At 37.7% G+C, this 26,800-nt stretch overlaps 1 pseudogene; it reads left to right on the forward strand.

The window, feature by feature from the left end:
- Positions 1–26,800, forward strand: part of LOC132904326 (uncharacterized) — a 75,724-nt pseudogene that overhangs the window by 15,782 nt on the left and 33,142 nt on the right.

Here is a 26,800-nt window from a genome sequence, read left to right on the forward strand (position 1 = left end):
GAATATACAATCCATTCCCTTCCTTCAGTTATCAGCGGGCTTGTAATTTATTTTCAAACATTTATCGTCCAATTTTTACAGTTTAACTTAACGAAGTTCTCTTAGTGTAAATAAGTATCCAAGTCGTCGGAATGCCTTATTTACAATATATCTTAAAATGTAAACTTTTAAGAACTAAGTAGATAAGTACTAGGTATTTTATTCGTTTTCTTAGACTGATCAAAATTGTATTTACTTTTATGCTAAGTAGTTAAGTATACTTACTTACATTGAAGGCTGCTTTGAAAAAAGTTACGACGGAAGAATTATCCTTCGAAATAATAACTGCCGCCATTATATAATTATAAAAGCTTTGTGTCATTGAAATAAAAGTTTACTACAATTAAAGATATTGACAAATGCCAATCTAAGGTCTGCCGCGCCGATGGATGCATGGCTAGGGGCGAGCCTAGTCTCGAGCGTGCCACTTCCGCCATGGGGTTGGGCGACCCCCAGGTAATGGCTAGCCTTACCCTGGCATGCGGGGCTCTGCTGGGGCGGACAAAATTGTTCCCTTGCGTCTCGTGGGAATCGCATGGATGCAAAATTTTTGAAAGAGCACCTAAATGGCGGCGATGGTGTCCGCACCCCATCACGTCTCGTTCCCGGCGGGAGCGGTATGCGGTCTGCTGAAAGCCGCTTTGCGACGATGAATGTAAGAGGAGGAATGAAGGATAAAATTGAGGAAGTATGTCAGATGATGGATGAAAGACGGTTGGATGTGTTGTGCGTGAATGAAACGAAGCGGAAAGGATGCGACGCGACGCAGCACGGCCCTTACACGGCGTATTGGTCTGGAATTTCCAGTACCAGCCGAGGCTGTCAAGGGGTCGGTCTAATCCTTTCTGCACGAATGGCTGAGTGTGTGAATGAGTATGAGTGTGTCAGCCCTCGTCTTCTATGGATTAGGCTGAAAGTTGGAATCACTCGGATCTTCGTTTTAGGTGTTTATGCACCGTGGGATGTGGGTTCGAGGGGTACAACATCAGCAAAAAGCGAAAACGAGGAGTTCTGGAATAGTGTAAGAGAAGTATTGAAAGTTACCAAGCCAAATGAGAAGATTATTATGTTAGGTGATTTTAATGGATGGGTGGGGGTAAAGCGTGATGGATATGAAAAGGTGCTTGGTGCGTTTGGTGACGAAAAGGTGAATGATAATGGAAGAAGTGTATTAGAAATTTGTCTAGAGTGGGATCTTTTTGTGTCGAACTCAATGTTTCAACATAAAGAGATCCACACCTATACAAGAGTGGAAGGTATTTTAAAAAGTATGATAGACTTTGTGATTGTGGATGAAAGATTGAAGAACAAAGTGCTGGATACCCGTGCATATCGCGGTGCTGGCATTGACTCGGACCATTTACTGGTGATATCCCGGATAAGGGGTATCTTCAATCGCTGGCGGCACAGGGTAAGGGAGCAAACCAGCGCTTTGGAAAGAGTGAAAGTAGAAAATTTGCAAGATATGGATGTAGGTAAGAAGTATATTAATAGACTGAAGGATGAAATTGAAGATTTAGATGAGAGGAGCAATATTGAAGATGGATGGAAGGAATTTAAAGAAAGAATTGTGAAAGTAGCTGTTGAAGTGTGTGGTGTAAGTAGAAGAAGGAAAGGGAAAAATCACAAAAATGCGTGGATGAGTAAAGATGTGCAAGAACTTGTGCGATTAAAGAAGAAAGCATGGCTGGATTTGTTAGCAGCAAAAGCTAACTTAAGAATGCAAGAGGTTATAGATGAGGATGTGAATGAAGCACGTAAGGAATATAAAAAAATGAAAGATTTGGTTAAGAAAGCTGTGATTAGAAAGAAAGAAGAGTATAAAGAGGATTTTGATAAAAGGCTATCAGAAGACTTTCAGTCAAATCTGAAAGTATTCTGGAAATCCGTAAGGTCAGCCCGAGGAAAAACTATAACCAGAGAGCTGACTAGGATCAGATGCCAGGATGGTAGCGTTGTGAAAGGAGAAGAATGTGTGCTAAAGATATGGAAGGACTATTTTGAGAGTTTATTTGAAAAAAAGGAAGAAAATAAGAAAGAGTTCTGCTATAGCGAAGAAAAAGAGAATGAGATGGAAGGCGAAATTGAAATGTTTGAAATTGTGGAAGCACTTAAGAGTATGAAAGCGGGTAAGGCTGCCGGGTATGATAGAGTGTCGGTCGAGATGCTTAAAGCAGGAAAAGGCGTCGTAGCTAGACAGTTGTACTGCCTTTTCAATTTGTGTTGGAGAAGCGGCCGAGTACCAAAAGATTGGTGTAAGGCTGTTATTGTGCCACTTTACAAAGGAAAGGGTCACAACTGGACTGCAAAAATTATCGTGGTATAAGCCTGCTTAGCGTCGTCGGCAAATTGTATGCTAAGGTATTGATTAATAGAGTCAGGAATGAAACTGATGACAAAATATGGGATGCTCAAGCGGGATTTCGAAAGGGAATGGGATGTACTGATCAGGTCTTTTCTTTGCGGTGCATAGCCGAAAAGTTTTTGGCCAAGAGTCAAAAAGTCTATTGCACATTCGTGGATTTGGAAAAGGCCTATGACAGAGTTGAGAGGAATGAATTGTGGTCAGCACTTTCTATGCATGGGGTGAGCAGTCTCTTGATACGAGCACTGAAATCCTTATATGAGGATTCGAGTGCTTGTGTCAGGATAAACGGAGCGCACACTGAGTGGTTTAAGATTGAGAAAGGTGTTAGGCAGGGATGTGTTGCGTCACCGTGGCTGTTCAACCTATTTATGGATAGTTGTTTGACAGATTTGAAAGAGTCTGAAAGTGGATTAAGGATGAATGAATTACTCGTCAAATGTCTGCTCTATGCCGACGATCAGGTTATACTGGCGTCATCAGCGGAGGAGTTACAGGAGATGGTAAACTGTATGCATGAAGCTTTAAAAGAGAAAGGAATGAAAGTGAACGTAAGTAAAACTAAAACACTGGTTTTTGAAATGGAGAAAGAAATGACAGCATGTAATATTTTGATTGGAGGAGAAAAAGTTGAGCAAGTGAAAGAGTTTGTATATCTAGGATCAAAGTTTACATCAGATGGCAAGTGTGATAGTGATATTGAAAGGAGAGTGAACGCGGGGAACATGGTGAATGGAGCTTTGCATGCCTTTATGAGCAGTCAGAAACTATCCAAAAAGGCTCGACTGGCTGTGCACAGGGGCGTGTTGGTCCCGACATTAATGTATGGGAGTGAAAGTTGGGTATGGCAAAAGAAGCACGAAAGCAGAATAAATGCAGTGGAAATGAGAGCGTTAAGGAGTATGTTGGGTGTAAAATTGAGTGACCGGATAAGAAACAGCGTGATAAGGGAATGTTGTGATGTGAAAGAAGATGTAGTTACAGGAATAGAAAAGGGTATGTTGAGATGGTTCGGTCATGTGGAGAGGATGAATGAAAACAGGTTGACTAAGCAGATATACAAGGAGAGTGTGGAGGGAAAGGTCGGGGTGGGAAGACCTAGACGAACATATCTTGATCAAATTAAGGACGTCCTGGTGAAGGGTCAGGTCAAAAGTGCCCGAAACCGCCGAGCTTGCATGAAGAGAGTTATGAATGTGGATGAAGCAAAGGAAGTATGCAGGGATCGTGGCAAGTGGAAAGAGGTAGTCTCTGCCTACCCCTCCGGGAAAGAGGCGTGAGTTTATGTATGTATGTATTAAAAAATTAAAAATATTTTTTTTTTACAGAACAAAAAAGAACATTTTTAACATCCTCCAAGCAGAGGAAGCCGGTTGCAGCAAACCAAGGAATCGCGGTGGAGAAGTAACGTCAAGTTTCTCCAGCAAAGTTTCGACGGGGACCTCTCGACGTGCTTTGAAGACCGAGGGTGATTATTTTATGGATCTTAAGGTCTACAAAACACAGGATTACGTGAACAACCCTGCTGATGCTCGTTATAAAAAGGCTCTTATAACGGTGAAGCTACAGTGTGATGAATCCACAAAGTCTTGGGAATCACTACAAGCCTTCCTAGGTCGAGCTTGGAGTTTATTTGAGGAGGTAGAACCCGTGTACTATAGTCACAAGGTTAATTTTAAGTAAAAAATAAGATTCTTTCCTTCGGCATAAATTACCTATTACTTTTGTGTTAATTTTCGTCTTAAATGTTTTCAATGTCAGTAGTGTAATAAGTAATAAATCATTAATTATTCCTTTATTTTGGATTCAAGTTTCATCAAAAATCCTTTAACATGCCTTTCTGTACTGTGTGTAACTCATCTATACACAATAAATCATGGGTTGGTCATTTGAGAAGCAATTTACATAAAAAGAATAATCATACTATAAAATATGATGATGGTATAGAAATGGTCAGCACTGCATTTCGAAATCGTATTTTAACTTACAAGATAATAGCGAATACTGAATCTCAATCATCCTCTTTAGATGTATTTTTTAATGAAATTCATGATAAGTTAAAATCGCTTTTAGATAAATACCTGGGACAACACACGTGTGTGAAAGTGAATTTTGAATTATTTGGTACATTCGTACAATTCAAAGATAACTCGCAATCAGTTAAGTCATTTATTACCAAAAACAAAATATTATATTTTGATTATGATTTCAACAAATTGTATTTAGAGACAGTTTTGAAATTTAAAAAAAGTATTGAGGAATTCGAACATCGCGACAGTGGGTGGTCATTTTTAAACATTTTATATATGGAGGTCAATCTTAATACCAACCTCTAGCCGGTTCCAGGTTTATAAGTTTACCTAAATCAATTCAATCTAAAAAAGCATGTTTAAATATTATAAATAAGGATCAGTATTGCTTTTTATGGTGCGTGACAGCAGCTTTATATCCAACCAAGAAACGGCCTAACCGAACATCGTCATATCCACATTTTTACGATCTTTTTGATACAAGCGGTATGTCATTTCCTGTTACTTTTCATGACATAAAAATTTTTGAAAAAAATAACTCAAATATTAAGTTTATCATATATGGTTTAAAAAATAACAAATCTATTGTAGGCCCTTTATACAAATTAGAAATGGATAGGAACAGAAATTTCAAAATTATTCATTTACTCTTTTTAGAAAATAAAAATTCCTCTCATTATTGTTTAATAAAAGACTGTTCTAGACTTTTTAGAAGTCAAATCACATCATATCACGGTAAGGTTTATTTTTGTGATTTTTGTTTACTAAATTTTGGGACTTTAGAAGAAGTTGACACTCATCCATGTGGAGGTGTAGTGACCGTTTTGCCTGACAACGGGTCACTGATACAATTTAAAAATTATGAGCGTAAACAAAATATGCCCTTTTGTATTTATGCTGATTTTGAATCCATGCTCCAAACTAACGCTGACATAAGCTGCTCTTCTAATAACACTATGACTTTGAACAAACACATACCTATAGCGTTTGCATACCATATTGTTTGTTGTGACAATACTGACTATAATAGTTACGTATCATACCGCGGCCCAGATTGTGCTAGAAGGTTTGTAGAGTCTATTATCAAAGACGTAAAGAAAATATATGACATAGTTCCAGTCCAGTCCCAATGATATTTACTGATGATGATAAAACGGAGTTTATCAAAGCAACTCGCTGCCATATTTGTAACAACTTTGTATTTTCGGACCGGGTACGCGACCATTGTCATGTTACCGGTCGCTACAGAGGACCTGCCCACCCACAATGCAATTTGCAATTTAAACGTCCTTCGTTTGTACCCATCTTTTTCCACAACCTAGCCGGTTATGACTGTCACTTATTCATTAAAGCTTTGGCTGAAGTTCCTGGTGACATAAAAATTATACCCAAAACTAAAGAAAACTATGTTTCATTCACCAAATTTGTACCGGTTTCAAATGATCAGTTTTATCAGCTTCGTTTTGTTGATTCATTTAAATTTCTAGCTACAAGTTTAAGTAAATTATCAGACACTTTGAAACCAGATGACTTTAAATACCTTAAAAAATTTTACCCCTGTGATGAGAAATTTCAGTTACTTACTCGTAAAGGTGTATATCCGTACGAGTACATGAGCTCATGGGAACGTTATCAAGAAAGTCAACTTCCACCAAAAGAATTATTTTACAGTTCGCTGAATGACGAACATATCTCCGATGAGGATACCAGTCGTGCGAATTTAATTTGGTCAACCTTTAAAATTTCTGACCTAGGTTCATATACGGATCTCTATTTGAAAACTGATGTGCTATTACTATCAGATATTTTTGAAAATTTTCGTCGGACTTGCAAACAGCATTATCAGTTGGATCCAGCATTTTATTTGACCGCACCTAGTCTATCTTTTGATGCAATGTTGCTTAAAACAGGCGTTCAGTTAGAGCTTATCAATGATTTATCTATGATTCGAATGTTACAACAGGGCATTCGCGGCGGTGTGTGCTTATGTTCCCATAGACATGCTAAAGCAAATAATTCTTTCTTACCTGATTACAAACCCTTAGAGTCTACATCGTATATTACTTATATCGACTGCAACAATTTATATGGGTTCAGTATGTGTCAATATTTACCATTATCCAATTTTAGGTTTCTTAATCAAAATGAAATCAATACATTGGATATAATTCAAGTAGAAAATAAAGGTTTTTTTCGGTAAATAACAACTTTGATTAGAAATAATATTTAGTTTATTGCAAACACAAATATAGTTCGGTTACAAGTACCGCGGGAAGAGAATACAACATGGCAGACCATTTCTATCGTACCATAGACAGTTGGCGCCACGTAGTGGCAGCTACATGAACTAAACAAGGGTTGCGTTCAATTACTAACATCCACCCCTGAACGCAAGCCCATTCCATTTACACAAAACAAGAGCTTTTCTAAAGTTGTACCCTTGGTTAAAATATCGGCTACCATTTCACTACTTTTACAAAAATTAAATTTAACTTTACACTTATTAACTTGGTCTCTGAGAAAATGATACCTAATATCAATATGTTTGGTTCTTGGCAAATAACAATCATTATTAGCTAGTCTTATTGCACTTTGATTATCACAATTAATAATGATCGGGCTGGCCTGTTGCTGTCCAAGCTCCACATGTAGTTGCTGCAGCCAGAGAGCTTCCTGGGTGGCAGAGGACATGGACATGTACTCTGCCTCAGCTGTTGAGAGTGCCACAGTTGCCTGCTTGCGTGAACACCATGAGATAGCACCATTCTGTAAAATAAAAACATTACCAGTGTATGACTTGCGGTCATGCATGTCACTTGCCCAGTCAGCGTCGCAGTATGCTGCAATTGTTCCATCACCATCTTTGGTGTATACTAGCATTAAATCTTTGGTGCCCTGTAAGTATCTCAACACTCTTTTGACAGCAATCCAGTGTCCTGTCTTAGGTTCTTTATTATATCTACTTAACATATTGACTGTAAATGATATGTCTGGTCTTGTACATTGTGCCACATATAAGAGTGATCCTATTGCCTGTTGATATGGATTGTCACATACACTGTCATCTTCAGAGAACTTTAATCCCACTTCTACAGGGGTTTTTGCAGGCTTACAATCAGTCATTCCAAATTTAGCTAAAATTTCTTCAATATATTTCTTCTGATTCAACATAACTGCATTTCCTTTTCTTATTATGTGCAACCCAACACAATTATTGGCACTCCCAAGATCTTTCATATCGAAGTTAATTTTTAATTGTTCTTTAATCTTGTTTTTCACGGACAATTGAGATGTAAATAAAATCAGATCATCAACCCATACAGCAATGAATGTATTCTTTTCCATATTATAATAAACACATGGGTCTGTTTTACATTGTAACATTCCTATTTCAAGCAAGACTTTATTGAGTTTTATGTTCCAAAGTCTACTTGCTTGTTTTAGTCCATAAATGGATTTGTGCAAATAACATACTTGGGAACCTTCATTATATAATTCTGGTTGTTCCATATATATCTCTTTATCTATTTCCCCTTGTAGGAATGCAGATACGGCATCCATCTGATCAATATCAAAATTAAATCTAGCAGCCAGAGCAAATAAGTAACGCAGAGTAGTGTACCTTGCTACAGGTGAATAAATTTCTTCGTAGTCTATTCCTTTACGCTGAATATAACCTTTTATGACTAGCCTCGCCTTGTATCGAACAATATTGCCATCTTGATCTGACTTGGTCTTAAACACCCACTTTGAAGGCAAAGCTCTTTTGCTAGGAGGAAGATCAGTCAAGGTCCATGTCTTGTTTTTAATCAGTGAGCTATATTCCTCATCCATGGCCTTTCTCCACTGAGAAGCGTGTGGTGACGACAGTGCTTCCTCTACAGACTGTGGGTCAGACAAGTCAGTAAACATACAGTACATATTACTTTCACTTACATGCTTCTCTGCTTTGTTACGATTTCTCAGATTCATACGTCCAATTTGCTGAGGAGATATATTCTTTGGAGGCTGATAACTCTCATCAAGGTCACCAACATCAGTCTCATATTCACTAGAGTTGTCTTCATCAGCCTGCCCAATGCCGGAGTAAGTATCTGACTTCAAATCAAATCAAATCAAATCATTTATTTGTTAGAATACATTTTTTTACAATCAGATGGTCACGATATAATTAAGTAGGTACATGCATTCTGCCTTATAATCAGGCGTACAAATATTTGGATGTCAGTTATCTAAATCCTAATTTACAATCAGCGCTTAATTAATTATGTTACAAATAAGTTAAATAATTTAAAATGTCATCTTAATATCAATGTTAACTACAATAATATCACCGTTGGCGCCATTGGAAAAACTCATCAATAGTGTAAAAACATTTCTCTATGAGCCACAACTTTAGTTCTTTTTGAAACTTTTTTATAGGAAGTATTTTGATATCGTTTGGAAGTGCATTGAATATCTTTCCACACATTGCATAGCAGCTTTTGTTGTAAAAGACTGTTCTGGGTACTATAGGTAGCACTATTCTATCCGGATTTCTTGTATTTCTAAGATTTAAGTCCTTAGCTTTCACAAATAAGTCCCAATTCAATTTTACAAATTTACAAGTTTCAAAAATATACAGGCATGGCAACGTCATTAGTTCAAGGTCTTTAAATAGAGTCCGGCAGGAATCCCATGGAGCTTTACCACATATAGCTCTAATACACTTTTTTTGTACAATGAATGCTCTATTCACTTCCGTGGAATTACCCCACAGTATCAGGCCATACTTTAGTACTGAGCAGACATATCCGTAGTATGCGGTCAAGACTGTGCTTCTTGTAGATTGCTTTGCTAGTTTCCAAAGAACATATACAAATCTGTTGAGCTTCTTACAAACTTGGTCAATATGAGCCTTCCAATTACAGTTTTCATCCAATACCAGTCCAAGAAAAGTGGTCGTACTAACGTCAGAAATAACGTTGTTATTATAATTAATATTTAATTTGTCAACTTTTTTCTGAAAATAATGAAATTGTATTATGTTCGTTTTCGTGAAATTTATTTGTAAATTATTGTCCGTTAGCCATTTTGTCACTATGTCTATTACATTTTCAATGTCAATCGTATTAACTTTATCTGGAGATTTAATTATTATAGAGATGTCATCAGCATATAAGATACAAGAGTGCGATATTTTTTCAGGTAGATCATTAATATAAATGTTAAACAACAATGGTCCTAACACACTACCTTGTGGGACGCCGTATTTATTTGTTTTGTACGACGATTGAAATGATCGAATTTCCTTATTTTCCGTCATATTTGAAATTTCTACACACTGTATTCTATCTTTTAAATACGTTAATATCCAGTTCAAAGCTGGACCCCGGATACCATATTTTTCAAGCTTTTCTAGTAAACGCTCATGTGAGACTAAATCAAAAGCTCGGGACATATCGAAAAATAAAACTGTAGATGCATATCCCCTATCCATATTATCAAAGATTTGCGTAACAAGATTGTAAGCAGCAAGTGTTGTTGACTTCCCCTTTGTGAAGCCATACTGCTCTTCAATTAATATTTTATGTTTATTTAAAAATTCTAGCATTTGGTTACGGAAAGCTGCCTCAAATATCTTTGAGAAGATAGAGACCAGTGTTACTGGTCTGAAATTGTTGAGCCTTGTTCTGTCTCCCTTTTTAAAAATTGGTTTTACAATAGACAATTTGAGTAAATCCGGAAAGCATCCCTCAGAAAACGATAGATTAATAAGGTAGGTCAATACTGAAACAATTTCATCTGAGCAGGTTTTTACTATCCGTGTAGAAATCTCATCGAAACCGACCGCAATCGTATTCTTTAATGACATTATAATTTTTTTCGTATCTTCCTCATTAATAGGTTTTAAAAATATGCTGTTACATTTACTATCCTTACATGTATTCCGTGTCATATTATTTTTATTAGTTAGATTTATTAGATAATCATTAAAAGCATTAGCTATGTCATTAGGATCTGTAAGTTGATTTCCGTCTAAATTAATTTTACTTATAAAATCGCGTTTACTTGCTTTTTCAGATTCCTTCTTAATTAAGGTCCATGAAGCTTTACATTTGTTACTTGACTGCGTAATGAATTTGCTATTATAATTTTTTATAGAGCAGTCAATGCATCTTTTGAGGAGTTTACTGTAATTCCTATATTTCTGTTTTTTATCATTAGATCGATCTTTATAATACCTACAACGCAGATATCTTTTTGTCTTACAGCTTTTTTTAAGCCCTTTACTAATCCATTTATTTTTTTGAGCTCTATTGGAAATCTTTACCCTTATTTTAGGAAAACACAACTTGTAGAATAAGGTAAATAATTCATTAAATTTATTGTATGCCAAATTTAGAGATGGTTCATTGTAAACCTCTAAAAAAGAAACATTCTTTATGCAATGCCTAAATTTTTCAATGTTTTCCTGCGAATAATCTCTTAAGTAGATATAATAGTGATCATTAATTTTTGATTTTTGAGTTATAGGAATATTCACCATTTGTGCAGTATTATGATCAGATAAGTGTAAGTGAAGTAGTTCTCCTACACCATTACTGACATTACTTATAATATGGTCAATGCAGGATTTCCCTCTGGTAGGCTCTTTTATGTGTAGTATCAGATTAAAATTGCTTATCAATTCTATAAACATTTGAATACTAGTATCTGACTTCAGAGTATTTATGTTTATATCACCCGCTAGTATGATTTTTTTTGTACTAAATTTACAACGTAGCTTGGTGAGCAGCCTTTCCAATTTATTTAAAAAAACATACACATTTGAGTCCGGTGTCCTATATATTCCGATCACCAACATGTTTTGGGTTGGTATTTGTATTCCACAACATTCAAAAACACTTTCCATTGCAATATCGTCATACCTTAACTCATAAAAATCTATGCCGATCTTAATAAGAACACAGACACCACCTCGCTTTTTATTATTTTTCCTATAATAAGATGACGCCAAATCATATCCGTTAACATTTACCATACTTTCACATTCCCTTGTTACAAAAGATTCCGTTATTACTATTACCTCGGGAATTTTTTGTATTTTTTCCAGCTCTGTTAAATGAATTTCAAGTAAATTACTCTTATTAATTAAGCCCGCCATATTTTGATGCAAAATTCTAAAAAAAGTTACATCTACACTTTGAGTTTCGAAAAAACGTGCTTTCCGTGTTGGTTGTTACTACATAACTAGGTTCTGTATCAGTTTGGGTACTTTGGTCTTTAAATTGTGGTTCAGATCTTATCAATGCACTTCTTTTACCATAACTTATTTTCCTACTCAAACCTGACATATTTCTGCGTCCTGTTTGTACGTTTTTTTTAGGATTTGATGCAGTTTTTAGCATAAAAGGTAAATACTTCATATAGTAGTCATGTTTATCTATACAAGAACTTATTTTACTACACATACTCTCTAAAATATACAAATCATTATTCTCTTCAGTAATATCAACAAAAATAGAATTTGAGAATTGGTTACAAATGTTTTTTTTCATATTATTTAGTTTGTATACATTCAAGCTTAAATTATTCATTACTTTTAGGACAAATACAGGACATGACAGTGTTTTCAAAAAGGAACTTAATTCTGTCATAACTTTAAAGGGATTTATATCATGCTCGCCGACACATATGATTACCCTATCTCCTGTAGTTATATTGAATATCTTACAGCTAGTTAAAATGTCTTCAGCCCTTGCATTAGGTTTTACTACAGAAATGAACTTATATTTATTGTACGGATTATTAGTTCTATATTTTGTAATCGCTGCTGCAAGTCCAATGCACTGTTGTCCTCCAAAAATAAGGATTTTCTTCTTGTTTTCACAATGTTTCTCTATATATTTTTCCTTTAGGGTATTGCCTTCTATATTTATTCTATACTTATTGGGAGATGGTGAAGACACAGCTGACTCTTCGGAGTGATCATCCAATGGTGGATTGATGTTGGTAGCTTCTTGTGTTTTATTCTGTAATTTTTCAAAGAATATTACATCTCTACTAATGAGTATTTTACTTGATTTCAGATCAAATAAACGATATCCTTTGGAAGTCTCACAATACCCAACTAATATCATTCGGTTTGATTTTTTGTCCCATTTACGCCGTTTTTCCTTTGGTATGTGTACCATAGCTTCTGACCCAAATATTCTCATGTGCGACAGATTGGGTTTTTTGCTAGTCCACATTTCATAGGGTGTCTTATATCCTAAAGATTTGGTAGGAGATCTGTTAACAATATAAGCTGCAGTAGCTATGGCTTCAGCCCAAAAACGTTTGTTTAGATTTGCATAAAACAACATGCATCGTGCTCGCTCAACAAGGGTGCGGTTCATTCTTTCTGCCATGCCATTATGCTGAGGCGTATAGGGTGTTGAGGTTTGATGAGTTATACCACTGTTAGATAAATATTTTTCAAAGTGCACATTGCAATATTCTGTACCATTGTCTGTTCTAATGGTTTTAATTTTATAGCTTAATTTATTTTCTGCTTTTAACTTAAAATCCTTAAATATTTCCAAAACATTCAATTTATCTTTCATAAAATAAACATGCACCATTCTGGTATAGTCATCAATAAAAGTTATGAAATATTTCATACCTGCATGTGACAAGTTCTCCATGGGCCCACATAAATCCGAATGAATAACTTCCAAAGGTTGAGTTGCCCTGGTACCTGTATTTTTAAATGGCAGCCTGGCTTGTTTACCTTCACAGCATTGGATACATCTGGTGACATTACTACTAGCTGGAGTCAGAGTCACACCATCTGCACAGTCTGGTAATTTGCTTACAGCGGAAACATGCAAATGAGCCATCCTGAAATGCCACAAATCAATGCTATTAATATTTTCTCCATCTGAAGTTAAGTGAGCTGTTTCACAGTTACTTTTGGTTTCTAGTACATACAACTTGTTTTTCAATGTAGCAGAACACACATATTTTCCACTTATATCATGTATATCCCAGCCTGTGTCATTAAATCTTACTTTATGACCACATTTAACTATGGTACTCACAGAAAGCAGATTGGTTGCCAATCCAGGAACATATAGGACATTTTTTACCTGTATCTTATTGCCCTGTGACAGGTAAATATCTATGCAACCAAGTCCTTTTACCGGCAGTGGTTCTCTGTTGGCCACTGTGATGCTATTTACTGATGGTGCTGTGACGTTGTACATCCAATCAGCTCTGCTTGTCATATGCATGGATGCACCGGAGTCAATATACCACTTATCTTTCTCTTCTCCTACTGTAGCTGAAAAAGCTGCGACAAAACTTGACCTCTCTTCACTTTTGTGCTCATTTTTATTTGTTTTCTCAGCGCTCTTACAAAACTTGGCAAAGTGCCCATATTTATTACATTTGAAACACCGAGGGCCCTTATATTTTGATGGCTTTTGATTGTTATTGGTCTTCTTTGAGTTTGTAAAGAAAGCAGCGCTATTATCAGTTGTCTTTATTTCTTGTAGAAGTTTTGTTTTCACAAGATCAGCACTTATTTCAATACCCGAACTCTCCAGTCCCATGATCATGGGAGCATATACATCTGGAAGGCCTGCCAGCATGAGGGTTCCGAGCCACTCATCGTTTACTTCAAAGCCAATATTCCTGAGCTTGTGTGCTGTAGTCATGATTTTGCTTATAAAGTCTTCAACACCGCTGCATGACTCTAGAGATGTGTTGACTAAATCTTTTAGGAGACCAACTTTTCTGGTCAGTCCTCGGTCATCAAAGGCCTTAAGTAGATTATCCCACACTTGTTTGGCTGTTTGGCAGTTCTGTACATGTACATATATCTGTGGATCCAGAAGTAATATCAACTTAGCCTTGGCCTTGACGTCTTTGGTAGCATTCACACTTTTCTCGGGACCCGGTTCAACACATTGCCACAAATCTTCATGTTCTAAATAAGTTTTTGCTGCAAACTTCCATGTAGCAAAGTTTTCACGTCCAGTGAGTTTCTCTAAATTGAACATTTGACCATGAGAGCTCATCTTGAAAGATACTGAAAAAATTTCACACGTGTCTTGTCGTTTTTTCTTAACCTCAACTTGAACTCGGTAACTGTTTTGCCGGTAAACTTGCGGAATATCGTTATTTCTTATCTTTGTTATTTATTACAGAACTACGCTCTGCTACCATAAAGGTTTTTTTCGGTAAATAACAACTTTGATTAGAAATAATATTTAGTTTATTGCAAACACAACTATAGTTCGGTTACAAGTACCGCGGGAAGAGAATACAACATGGCAGACCATTTCTATCGTACCATAGACAGTTGGCACCACGTAGTGGCAGCTACATGAACTAAACAAGGGTTGCGTTCAATTACTAACAGAAAATGATGCTGACTATGGGTTTATACTAGAGGTAGACCTAGTTTATCCTAAGCACTTGCATAATTTACATAATGATTTACCATTTTGTCCAGAAAAATGTATTCCACCTGGTGGTAAAAATCACAAACTCATTCCGAATTTATATGATAAATTTTATTATGTAATTCATTACATTCATTTAAAAACTTGTTTAAAACATGGACTGATTTTGAAAAAGATACATAGGGTAATAACATTTAGACAAAGACCGTATTTAAAACAATATATTGATTTGAATACTACTTTAAGACAAAAAAGTTCATCCGCTTTTGAACAAGATTTTTTTAAACTATTGAACAATAGCGTTTTTGGAAAAACTTTAGAAAACAATGAGAAGCGAGTTAATGTGCACCTGGTTAATCAGTGGGATGATAAAGAAAATCTTACTAAAAAAAGAAATTGTGCTCAAAAACTTATCGCACGTCCAAATTTCCACAATGCAACAGTTTTTTCTGATAATTTAGTAGCTGTTCAATTAAACCCTGAAGAAATTATTTTGAACAAACCCATTTACATTGGTTTTACTGTTTTAGAACTTTCTAAAAGTCATATGTATGATTTTCATTACTCAGTTATACAACCCCAATACAAAAGTCATGTTAAGATGTGTTACACTGATACAGATAGTTTTATATATCATATACAAACAAATAACTTTTATTATGATTTAAAAAAATACTTTTTACATTATTTTGATACTAGTAATTGTGAAAGTAATGAATATAGTTTACCAATTCAAAATAAAAAAGTTCCTGGTCTATTTAAACTTGAAATGGGGACTAAAGTTATAACCGAATTTGTTGGACTTCGATCGAAGTTATATTGTATTAAAACCACCAATAGCACAATAAAAAAAGCAAAAGGAATTAAGAGAAATATTGTGCGTGATTTTAATGTATCGGATTATGAAAAATCTCTGCATGAAGGTAACGTAATTCGTAAAACAAATATTTTATTTAAATCAATTAAACATGAATTATTTACATGTGCCGTAAATAAAATTGCTTTATCAGCTGATGATGATAAGAGAGCCATATCAAAGAATAAGATTTCGACTAAAGCATGTGGGCACACAAGTATATTTAATTTTTAACAGGTTTTGAAAATGGATACTTATTTGTTAAATTTAAATGTTTTAAAAGAACATACATATTTGTAACATATTTCATATTTTGTTTATATTCTAAGTCAGAAAATGTCTGTATTGTTTGTAAATATGTAGGAAAAAGAATAAAATGGGTATAATAAAAAAAAAATTGTTTTATTAATTCATATTTTTAAAATAAAAAGTTTTATAAAGAAACTAATAACGAAAGAATACTATGAACATGCTCACAAGGGATAAATTACATAGATTGAGCCCTACAGTAAGTTGTAAATTTGAGTCGCAAAATACTAACTCAACAATACTATATTTTGTTGATTCATGTATAGAAAACCATACTCGGGACAAACTGAAAAATCAGTTCAGCTTGATAACCGCTGAGCCACGGAGCTCGTCAAACCGCTGTGTGGACGAAGCGTTCTGTGCATGTATTCATTGTAATAAATTTTATTGATAGACCTTGGTATCTAATTACAATATGAATGAACGTGTTCTAACGTGAACAGTAATTTGAACGACTATGACAGAAAACATTTTAGCAAGGACAAAATCGCGCTGCGCATGCATTTTTATTTGAATGCAGTGCGCAAACTGTATGTGACATGTATCACTTTTGTACGATCAAGCGCATAGTCCACACCACAGGACGTTGCTTCCAATAAATTTAAGTATTTAAAAACTAAAACAATGGTAAGTTGCTTTATATATTTAATTGTTTCTTATAGATATAAGATTGATTTAATATTATTCTAAATTTATGTTTTTTTACAGACGCCGCAATACGTAGATGATGTGACTGCGAATTCAGATAATGAAACATTTATTCCCGATTCTTTTGAACATGCTCAACGTCTATCAGATGGATTGACTGAGGAATTAATTAAAATACAAGCTTTCGAAAAATCAAAAGCAAAGGCGCGTGAACAGAAGGTACCAAAAAAATTCTTTCTTTATTATTAATTTAAATAAGATAAACACTATTTTTCCATGTTAGCCTGGTCGGGGATCAAACCCGTTTTATTGGAATTATTGTTATGTGTATTTTTATTTTTTGTTACAGACAACAGGACGCGATATCGCTATCTTTCCAGATAGTGAAACATTAATACCAGAGTCATTTCAATGTCCTCGAGATTCGTTTGGATTCTCCGAAGAACTTTTCAAGATACAGAGTCGTCCCACCGAACAATCAAAATTAAGTACTCATAAACGGAAAATGAAGTTAAAGGGGGGTTGCAATAAGGTAGATTTTTCCAAAAAGATTGTCAAATCACATGTTCCCCATCAATCGTTTGTGATAAAAAGTGCTCCCCACAAAGGTCTTAGACTGATCAAGATTCAAGTGCTTGACTTAGAGTGTAATCAATTAATAAGTGACTGTCTTCAGGACGATAGGGTCTTATTGAGCTCTCAATATGTGGTAAAAGATGTTGGTGATGAAATTATGGACCAGACGGAAAAAAATATTAGTAATATTTCAAAAAAAATTTGTAACTATAGTTATACCAATTGGTTTTAAAATTATATATAAATGTATGTCAATTAATGTAATTTCCTTTATCAGTTTTCATGTCATTGTGTTATTTTTTACAGATTTGTGTTATTTGCCTAGTATCAATAAATGTAAAATTTAAAAGATATGTGCCTTTATTTTATAGTTTAATTAGGAACCATAACCTAAATAAATAAAAAGAACACAGTATATTTTATTCAGTAAAATATATTTATTATTCGAAAAATCTTATTATAATTTAAATAAAGAATTAAACACAAAATTGTCTAGACGCCACTTTTATAAACAGAGTGCATTTTTCAAAGCACACCTTTTTTTATGATGAACACAATTTAAGACCTGATTATTCTCCTCACAATAATCCTCATATAATTTAAGTAATTTAGGACAAAGGAGCCTAGTCTCGAGCGTGCCACTTCCGCCATGGGGTTGGGCGACCCTTACCTAGCTAAGCTAATGGCTAGCCTTACCCTGGCATGCGGGGCTCTGCTGGGCGGACAAAATTTTTCCCTTGCGTCTCGTGGGAATCGCATGATGAACCGTAAAAAGCACCTAAATGGCGGCGATGGTGTCCGCACCCCATCACGTCTCGTTCCCGGCGGGAGCGGTATGCGGTCTGCTGAAAGCCGCTTTGCGACGATGAATGTAAGAGGAGGAATGAAGGATAAGATTGAGGAACTATGTCAGATGATGGATGAAAGACGTTTGGATATGTTGTGCGTGAATGAAACGAAGCGGAAAGGATAATATCCTGTAATTTCGTAGTTGTTCAACTCAGTCATATCTCTGAGCTGTTCAGATATACCAACAACATATTGATCTCCGATTATTATTATTTTAGGTTTCCTTTTCTTGTTTTGTTTGTCTGTATTTAAGCTTGTTGGTATTTTTGTATCTTTCGCCAAAATTTCGTTTGTAGCTGAGTTGTTAGCATCAGTCGCTTGTTTGGTAACGCTATAGGTTTGTGTGTGTAATATATTCGTTTGTCCGCTTTTAGAAATTGGAGTGCTTTCCAGCAATTGACAAACAGCCGGTGAGTACTGTATGGGAGAAGTTCTTGGGAAACCCATTTTGTAGTAATTTATTCTTTGATTTTGCGGAGTATGAAACATTGCAACGCTACGTGTTTGCTTGATTGTAGTCCTTCTATTTATTATAATGTCAGAACTTGTTACCTTTTTGTATAAATCTAGTTTATTTTCATACATAGATATTTTTCTTTTTAGGTTTTGGTTTTCTTCGTTGAGATTAGATATTTCTTCATGGGCTTGGTCCAATTCTATATGTAAATGTTCTATTTGTGATTTGAGAGCTAGTGTGTCGGAACTTTCAAGCATAGAAATATTTGGCTCGCTGTTAGGCTGTGTATCATCAATTAAAGTTGAGTTAGCTCTGTTGTCTGTTTTGGGTAAATCAAAGGAACACGATTGGCAGAAAACTAACGGCAAAGAATAACATAGGCAGTAAATATAATAAGACAATAGAAATTGACAATGTTTCTTTTCACGCTTTTATTGATTTTGGCAGCGAATGTTGCATGATTCGCATATCTGATTACAAAAGCATTCCAAACTATAGTGATTTTGACACTGAAGGACTACCATGTCTAAAAGGTTTTGGAAATTCGTCAGTTCAAGCGCTTGGTAAGCGTCAAGTCAGTATAGTTATTGATGAGGTAGAAGCTGAGGTAGAATTATTCGTTGTACCTGATGAAGTTATGACCATTCCAGTCATGATAGGACAATCATTCACAGAACAGCCTCACATACTTGTGTTTAAAACGAGTGAAAAACTACAACTATTACAGATTAGCGACGAAATAAGACATAATCCAAAGGTCAAACTTTTATGTAGTAATGATGTGACATTATCTGGAGGCACATCTGTAGTAGAGGTGAATTCTTGTCCTAAAATGGTTGGCGAGGTATATGTAGAAGGCAGCTTTCGAATATTAAATAATGTAAGGTTCTCTGTCCCCTCGGGGTTATTTTATTTAAGTGAAAGAGGTATTGGCAGAATTTTAGTTAGTTCCTTCAGATAAGACTGTTTCCTTTCCGAAGGGACATTTAATCGCTCGTGGGCGTATTGCAAGGGAAGAAAGTAACAACAACGGTACTGCCTCTAACCCGTCAGTTATGAAAGTATCTGAGACTGAGGGCAGTACAGGTATAGTTGGTAGTGACGTTAGAATCGGTGATAGGATCTCTGAGGAAGAAAGAAAACAATTGTTAGACCTTCTTAATAAATACCGAAAGTGTTTTGCATACAATTTGTCAGAGTTGGGCAAAACCACGGTAGGGGAAATGACAATAAGCTTAACTGATGATGGTTCAGTAGTTTACAGGCCATACAGGTTGTCTTTCAAAGAAAAGGAGGTTGTGCGGGATATGGTTACAGAGCTTCTAGACAATGGAATCGTACGGCCTTCTACCTCATCATACGTGAGCCCCATCGTCTTGGTACGAAAGAAAACCGGTGAATACAGGTTATGTATAGATTATCGTGCCCTCAATAAAAAGACTGTCAAGGAAAATTACCCTATGCCACTAATAGATGATCAGCTGGATGTTCTAGCTGGTCATCAATTTTACAGTACGCTTGACTTGGCATCTGGCTGCTACCAGGTCCCAATTCGAAATGCACATCTTGTGCACAAAACAGCGTTTGTGACGCCGGACGGTCATTTCGAGTTTACCCGAATGCCGTTTGGCCTTGCAAACGCTCCTGCGACCTTCCAACGCATTATGAACCAAGTGCTAGGTTCTGCGCGTCATAGAGAAGCTCTAGCGTACTTGGATGACGTCATAATTCCGGCAAAAGATTTCCCAGAAGGATTGAATAGACTAGAGAATGTATTAAAATTATTTTTGAATGCAGGACTAACTCTTAAAATGTCAAAATGTATGTTTTTTGGTAACAATGTCGATTACTTAGGGTTTGAAGTCTCTCGCGACCGGGATCTAAGAAGATCGAAGCTGTAAAACGGTTCCCAACTCCAATAAATCAACATAATGTAGAGCAATTTTTAGGACTAGCTAGTTTTTTCCGGCGCTTTGTACCTGGGTTTTCTATTATAGCCAAGCCACTTACACAATTGCTTAGAAAGAATGTAACATGGAGTTGGGGACCAGAACAAGAGAATGCTTTTCAGACTTTACAAGATAAATTGACTCAGAAGCCAATATTGGCCCTTTACGACCCAAAGGCCTTAACTGAGTTGCATACCGATGCTTGCAAAGTAGGTCTCGCGGGCACTCTCCTGCAGCGCAACACTGATGGTCTACTTTGCCCTGTTGCCTATTTTAGTAAACAGACTATCCCTGAGGAGCAGAATTACTCCTCTTATGATCTGGAAACTCTTGCGGTTGTGTCTTCTTTGCGTAAATTTAGAGTTTACTTAATTGGAATTAAGTTTAAGATAATTACAGACTGCAACTCCCTCCGCGCAACCTTCCAAAAACGCGATATGATACCACAAGTAGCAAGGTGGTGGGAGTTGATGCAAGAATTTCATTTTGATATCGAATATAGGGCCGGAGTTTCAATGGCACATGTTGACGCGCTTAGCCGTAACCCAGTTTCAAATAATTCAACGGATACATATCTTATTAGGAATATCAATGAAGAGAGTTGGCTTATTACTGTACAAAACGCTGATTCAGAGAAGTAGATGTTTATTGGGAATTCTGGGACACTTTTGTGTCCCAGAATTCCCAATAAACAAAATTCGATTCATTCTAAACACAAAACATTAGTCGAATGCACTCACCTGACTCCGTTATAAAATTGATAAGAATCACCCGCGAGCTCGTGGAAAGATCACACACCGAACACACTTTTTACACATAACTGTTCACCGGTTGGAAGCACCGTGGTTAGTAGGTAAGTTCCTGCGAGCCCTTCCTAATTCCTAACTGATGATCGGTTGAAAGCACCGTGGTAAGTAACTTTCTGCGAGCCCGTGGTAAGATCACGCACCGACCACACTTCCTAATTCCTAACTGATGATCGGTTGAAAGCACCATGGTAAGTAACTTTCTGCGAGCCCGTGGTAAGATCACGCACCAACCATACTTCCTAATTCCTAACTGATGATTGGCTGGAAGAAACCGTGGTAAGTAAACTTCCTGCGAGCCCATGGTAAGATCACGCACCAACCACACTTCCTAATTCCTAACTGATGATTGGCTGGAAGAAACCGTGGTAAGTAAACTTCCTGCGAGCCCATGGTAAGATCACGCACCAACCACACTTCCTAATTCCTAACTGATGATTGGCTGGAAGAAACCGTGGTAAGTAAACTTCCTGCGAGCCCTTGGTAAGATCACGCACCAACCATACTTCCTAAGTTCACTTTGTTTAACAATAATAGCAGAAACTTTAAATTATAAATAAACAGACCGACATTATAATCTTAATAAATTATCACACACAACACAACATCACAACTTAGTTCTTAGCAACAAAATGGTCTAATGTACGAACGAGTGAAATACGCAAAGTAAGCAGATACACAGTAATTAAGGGTGTTTACACACTTACTGAGTAAACACTTTTATATCAATTGTAATTTGTTTGAAAGACAAAACCACCTTCAGGTATGTACTCATAGGTATATGTACTAGAATTTGGGCTACATTCCAGCTTTCTTATGGTTACGTACTATTGCTATATCAAGCACCGTGTTAGTTAAGTCTACGTAATCAATATTATTATTAGAGAATAACATGAATCCCTATTGAAACTTGTAGATGTAATTGGACAACCGCTACCTACTTAAGGATTTCATAGGTATGTATGTAACACAGAATATCAATACCATACTTTGAGTTTGTAAGTAAATTAAGTGTGTAGTCGTCCTAATAACAATATGCAAACATGCAAATGCAATATAATAAAAATTATGTTTAAGCATTAGCGGATGTGCTTTGTAGAATGACGATGATCGAATATCAAAGTATGTTTTGTAACAAAATACATAATTTGTTTATACCGATCTCTCATCCGCCGTGTGGTTCCTGGCACCAATGAAAAATAGGACCTCTCCATCTCTTTCCCATGGATGTCGCAAGAGGCGAGTAAGAAATAGGCTTCAGCGTGGTCTGTCAGCCTTTCAAGGTTGTTGGCTCTGTCTACCCCGTCAGGAATGTAGACGTGATTATATGGATGGATGGACTATTTCTCATTAGAGCGTGTTCCTGGTTGCATCCTCAAGGGTATGGCTTGGGAGCCCGGGGTCCGCTAAATTTTGTTTATACCAATATTAAATGTTTCTCAAAGCTTTTAAAGCATACATTTTACATTAAAACCTTATTCATGAATTTCTTCATTTTAATCTAATTAATATTGATTTTGAATGGGGTATGGTAATCATTATAAATCCTATGTCTCCATCGTTCTCATAAATTATATAATCTATATTTTGAAAAAATTGTTGGCTCTGTCTACCCCGTCAGGAATGTAGACGTGATTACATGGATGGATGGACTATTTCTCATTAGAGCGTGTTCCTGGTTGCATCCTCAAGGGTATGGCTTGGGAGCCCGGGGTCCGCTAAATTTTGTTTATACCAATATTAAATGTTTCTCAAAGCTTTTAAAGCATACATTTTACATTAAAACCTTATTCATGAATTTCTTCATTTTAATCTAATTAATATTGATTTTGAATGGGGTATGGTAATCATTATAAATCCTATGTCTCCATCGTTCTCATAAATTATATAATCTATATTTTGAAAAAATTGTGGGCTCTGTCTACCCCAAAAGAGATATGGGCGTGATTATACATAATTATGTATGTATATCCTATATAAATCGGTTGAATAGTTTATGCGATAAAAATATTTTCTATTCATAACAAACAATATTATCTATGATGACTTGCTTTAGGAAAGAATTAGGCTAATAAAGTTGGAATTCTTTTTGTATATTATGAGCTATCAACTTGCTACTATTTGAATCTCTATTCTATCATAACCCTTACAGTTAAATGTGACCTTTCAGTCTTTTTAAATCTGTTAGCTCTGTCTACCCCTGATTAATGGTTACTAACATAGTTTACCCATTGTCAAAGACAACGACCAGGGTTGAAGACTTTTTTATGTTCAACCTACAATGTCTAATACAAGAAGAACAGCATCCGATGACCTCCCCCTTAATCACCTCTTACAATGCCCGCAGGCAGATATTGGGTGGTGTTTTTCTACTCTGTCAGCACCACACGATTCCTGATATTTTAATATTATTCTTGTACAGCAAATTATGTAGTCATTGTATTCGAATGCAATGATGTCCCTCGTGACATAGTGGTTAACAAGTCTGCCCGTAACTTGAGGTCTCGGGTTCGATCACAACTGAATTAAGATATACTTACATTTTTTTTTACATTTAAGTATCTGGATCTGGGATTTATATATTCTGCTTACATTATGATTCGATTTTATCTTCAAACCAAATGTTGGAGATAAGTATTTTAAAAAATAAATTGATAGTTGACAATATTATCATCTTAACTTAGTACTCAAATTATAAAAATTAAAATATTAATACATGTATCGGTTTGAACTACGTATTTTTTTTAAAATATAAACCTAACTTTTTTATCAAGTATTAAAAAAATATATACCTTCACCGTTAGTTGTTAAGGTTCACATTAGTCTAAGATATTGATTATCAATAATTAAATTCAGAATCAACCTACGCTTGACCAATTTTTTTGATGAGCAAGTGATATTTTCTGTTTAAATAGTCGGGCAATGAAGAAAATTAAATTATTATTTGTGAGTGCTCCGGAACCGCTGCGCCAAAAGAACTGCTGTATAAATACTGCATATTTTTGATAAATTTCAAAAATGTTAGTAAGTATTAAATATGTATTTTCATCTTTGGTGAAATTTACATTTTTATTTTTCAGGTACTTAACAATGTATCAAAACTTAAAATTTTAATATCCTTTACAGGTCTGACTCAGAATTCGAAGCCTCGTCAGTGTTATCTGCTGTAGCTCCCCCAAAGAAAGCAAGCAAGAAAACGAGCCAGCGCAAAACCGTTGCTGCGAAGCAGACTCGAGACATATCGCCTTATCCAGAAATTGTTCATAGCTTGGCTGCTGGATCGAAGCGCAAAGCTACGTCACCACCACCTTTTTTTTTTTTTTTTGTTACGAAGGGGAAATCCATTTACGGACGACCCCCCGGGTCTTCACCCGGGAGAGTGTGGGACTCCTGGCACCAAGTGTGCCAGACTACTGCACTAAAACCCCTCCGGCGCTTCCTTCCTGCCATTTCGAAGGCATCATGGGATCGGCTATGCATTCTACCATGATGCCCTCTGGTTCCTCGGTGCGGCTTTACCGAGGATCTTGCTTTATTGGGCGACTAGTAAGTTGCTAGTCGCCCATTCTGCCCAGGATTAGTGGTCCTGTTGGGGGAGTAGGTGAGCACGGTAACGTGCTCGCCTTCTGCCACCCCGTCCACGTCTATGTGAGGGCGCGTTTGGATCTTCCTCCCGCGCCCTCTCAGCAGCCTCCTTCTGCGAGATGACGGTCTCACAGAAGGAAGCAACCGCCACCCAGTTCCTCTCGCTGCATAACATCCTGTCAACGACGTTATGCAGCGAGAGGTCGCCATCCCCCAAAACTTCTACCAGGTCTTGCCGTTGCGCCGACCACCTTGAGCAGTCTGCCAGAGTGTGTTGGGCCGTGTCGTCCGGCTCTCCACACTCATGGCAGACCTCGCTCCCTTCCTTTCCAATACGGTACAGGTAATGACCGAAGCAGCCATGCCCGGTCATTACCTGTGCCAACCTGTACGACACCTGGCCGTGGCGTCGATCCAGCCATTTGTCCAGCGATGGAAGGAGTGCCCCGATGGTGCGAACTCCGAATTCGGAGTTTTCGAGGTCACTCCTCCATCGCTCCCGTAATCTAGCCACGACCAGGTCCCGCGTCTCCCTACCTCTGCCGTCCGCTTCTCTCGCGGCGGCAGGCAAAGCTCGCCACCTTGCCCTCTCCTTATAGGCCTCCATTTGGGCCAGCGCGTCCAGTTCCCACGGTGGGGTGCCAGCCAAGGCGCAGGCTGCCGCCCACGCCACCGTTATGTAGGCCCTGCATATTCGGATGGCTACCACTCTTTGTGGCCGCCGAAGCAGGGCCTTGTTGGCAGCGGAGAGCCTGTCCGCCCATATCGGTGCCCCGTACAGTGCCATGCTGCGAGTGACATTCGCATACAGGCGACGGCACGGGGCACCCGGCCCTCCTACGTTGGGCAGCAGTCGGCTGAGTGCTGACGCTGCACCAACGATTCGGGGAGCCATTCGCCTAAAGTGCTCCCCGAAGTCCCACCGTGAGTCCAGTATGATGCCGAGATATTTGATATTCGGCATCATCCGGACTCTTTCTCCATCTACCAGAATGGACGCGCCAGCCGGAGGACTCCAACCTCCTCCGCCGAAGGCAATGTCCTCTGTTTTGTTCAGGGCCACCCTCAGTCCCAGCAGCCTGATGCGGTAAACCATCAGGTCTGCCGCAACTGCCGCTCTGCGTAGGGTCCCCTCCAATTCTTCGCCCCAGACAGCGACCAACGTGTCATCCGCATAGCAGATGACCGTCATCCGGGGCAAGAGGACCCCGCGGATGGCCCAGTCATACCCGATGTTCCACAGCAAGGGTCCCAGCACCGACCCCTGGGGAACACCGCAGACCATTGCCCTCGACGTTATACCACCATCCTTATTTTCGTAGAGCACTACCCTCGCCGTGAGGTAGTGCTCCACGATCCTCCGTAGATAAAGAGGCACCCCGTGGAACCGAAGTGCCTCCTTTATCACCTCAAAGGCCAACTCCTCCCGCATTCTCTTGTTGTCGGCCGCCATTTTGCGGATGACCTCTGCCTCTTCGCTTCGGTCCGAGATTTTATCCGCCGCTGCGAGGATCTCGGCACAGGCGGCCTTCATTTTCGCCCAAATTGTCCCCTTGAGGTTGCCCGACTTCTTGGCCTCCTCAAGTACGGTTCGAGCCGCCTTGCGCACCACCTCCAGTTGACCGTCCACTATTGAGGCCTCACTGGTGTTCTCTTGGGGATCTTTTAAATAACCCGCCGCTCTGTCCGCCTCATCTTCGAATTCGGCGAATTCCGACGCCATTTGAGATAGCCTGGCCTTAGCCTGGCTCAGCCCCGCACTGGTCGCCTTTGCAGGCGCACGCCCCCCCTTGGGCTCGCCAAGTTTTGCACCCTTTTCAGGGAGCGTGTCCTCCTCAATGTATTCGGCCCTCCTCTTTGGTGGCGAAGTTTGTGTTCGCCGACCAGCGTGACGGCCC

Source organism: Amyelois transitella, chromosome W (genome assembly GCF_032362555.1).
Source record: "Amyelois transitella isolate CPQ chromosome W, ilAmyTran1.1, whole genome shotgun sequence".
Taxonomy (NCBI): Eukaryota; Metazoa; Arthropoda; class Insecta; order Lepidoptera; family Pyralidae; genus Amyelois; species Amyelois transitella.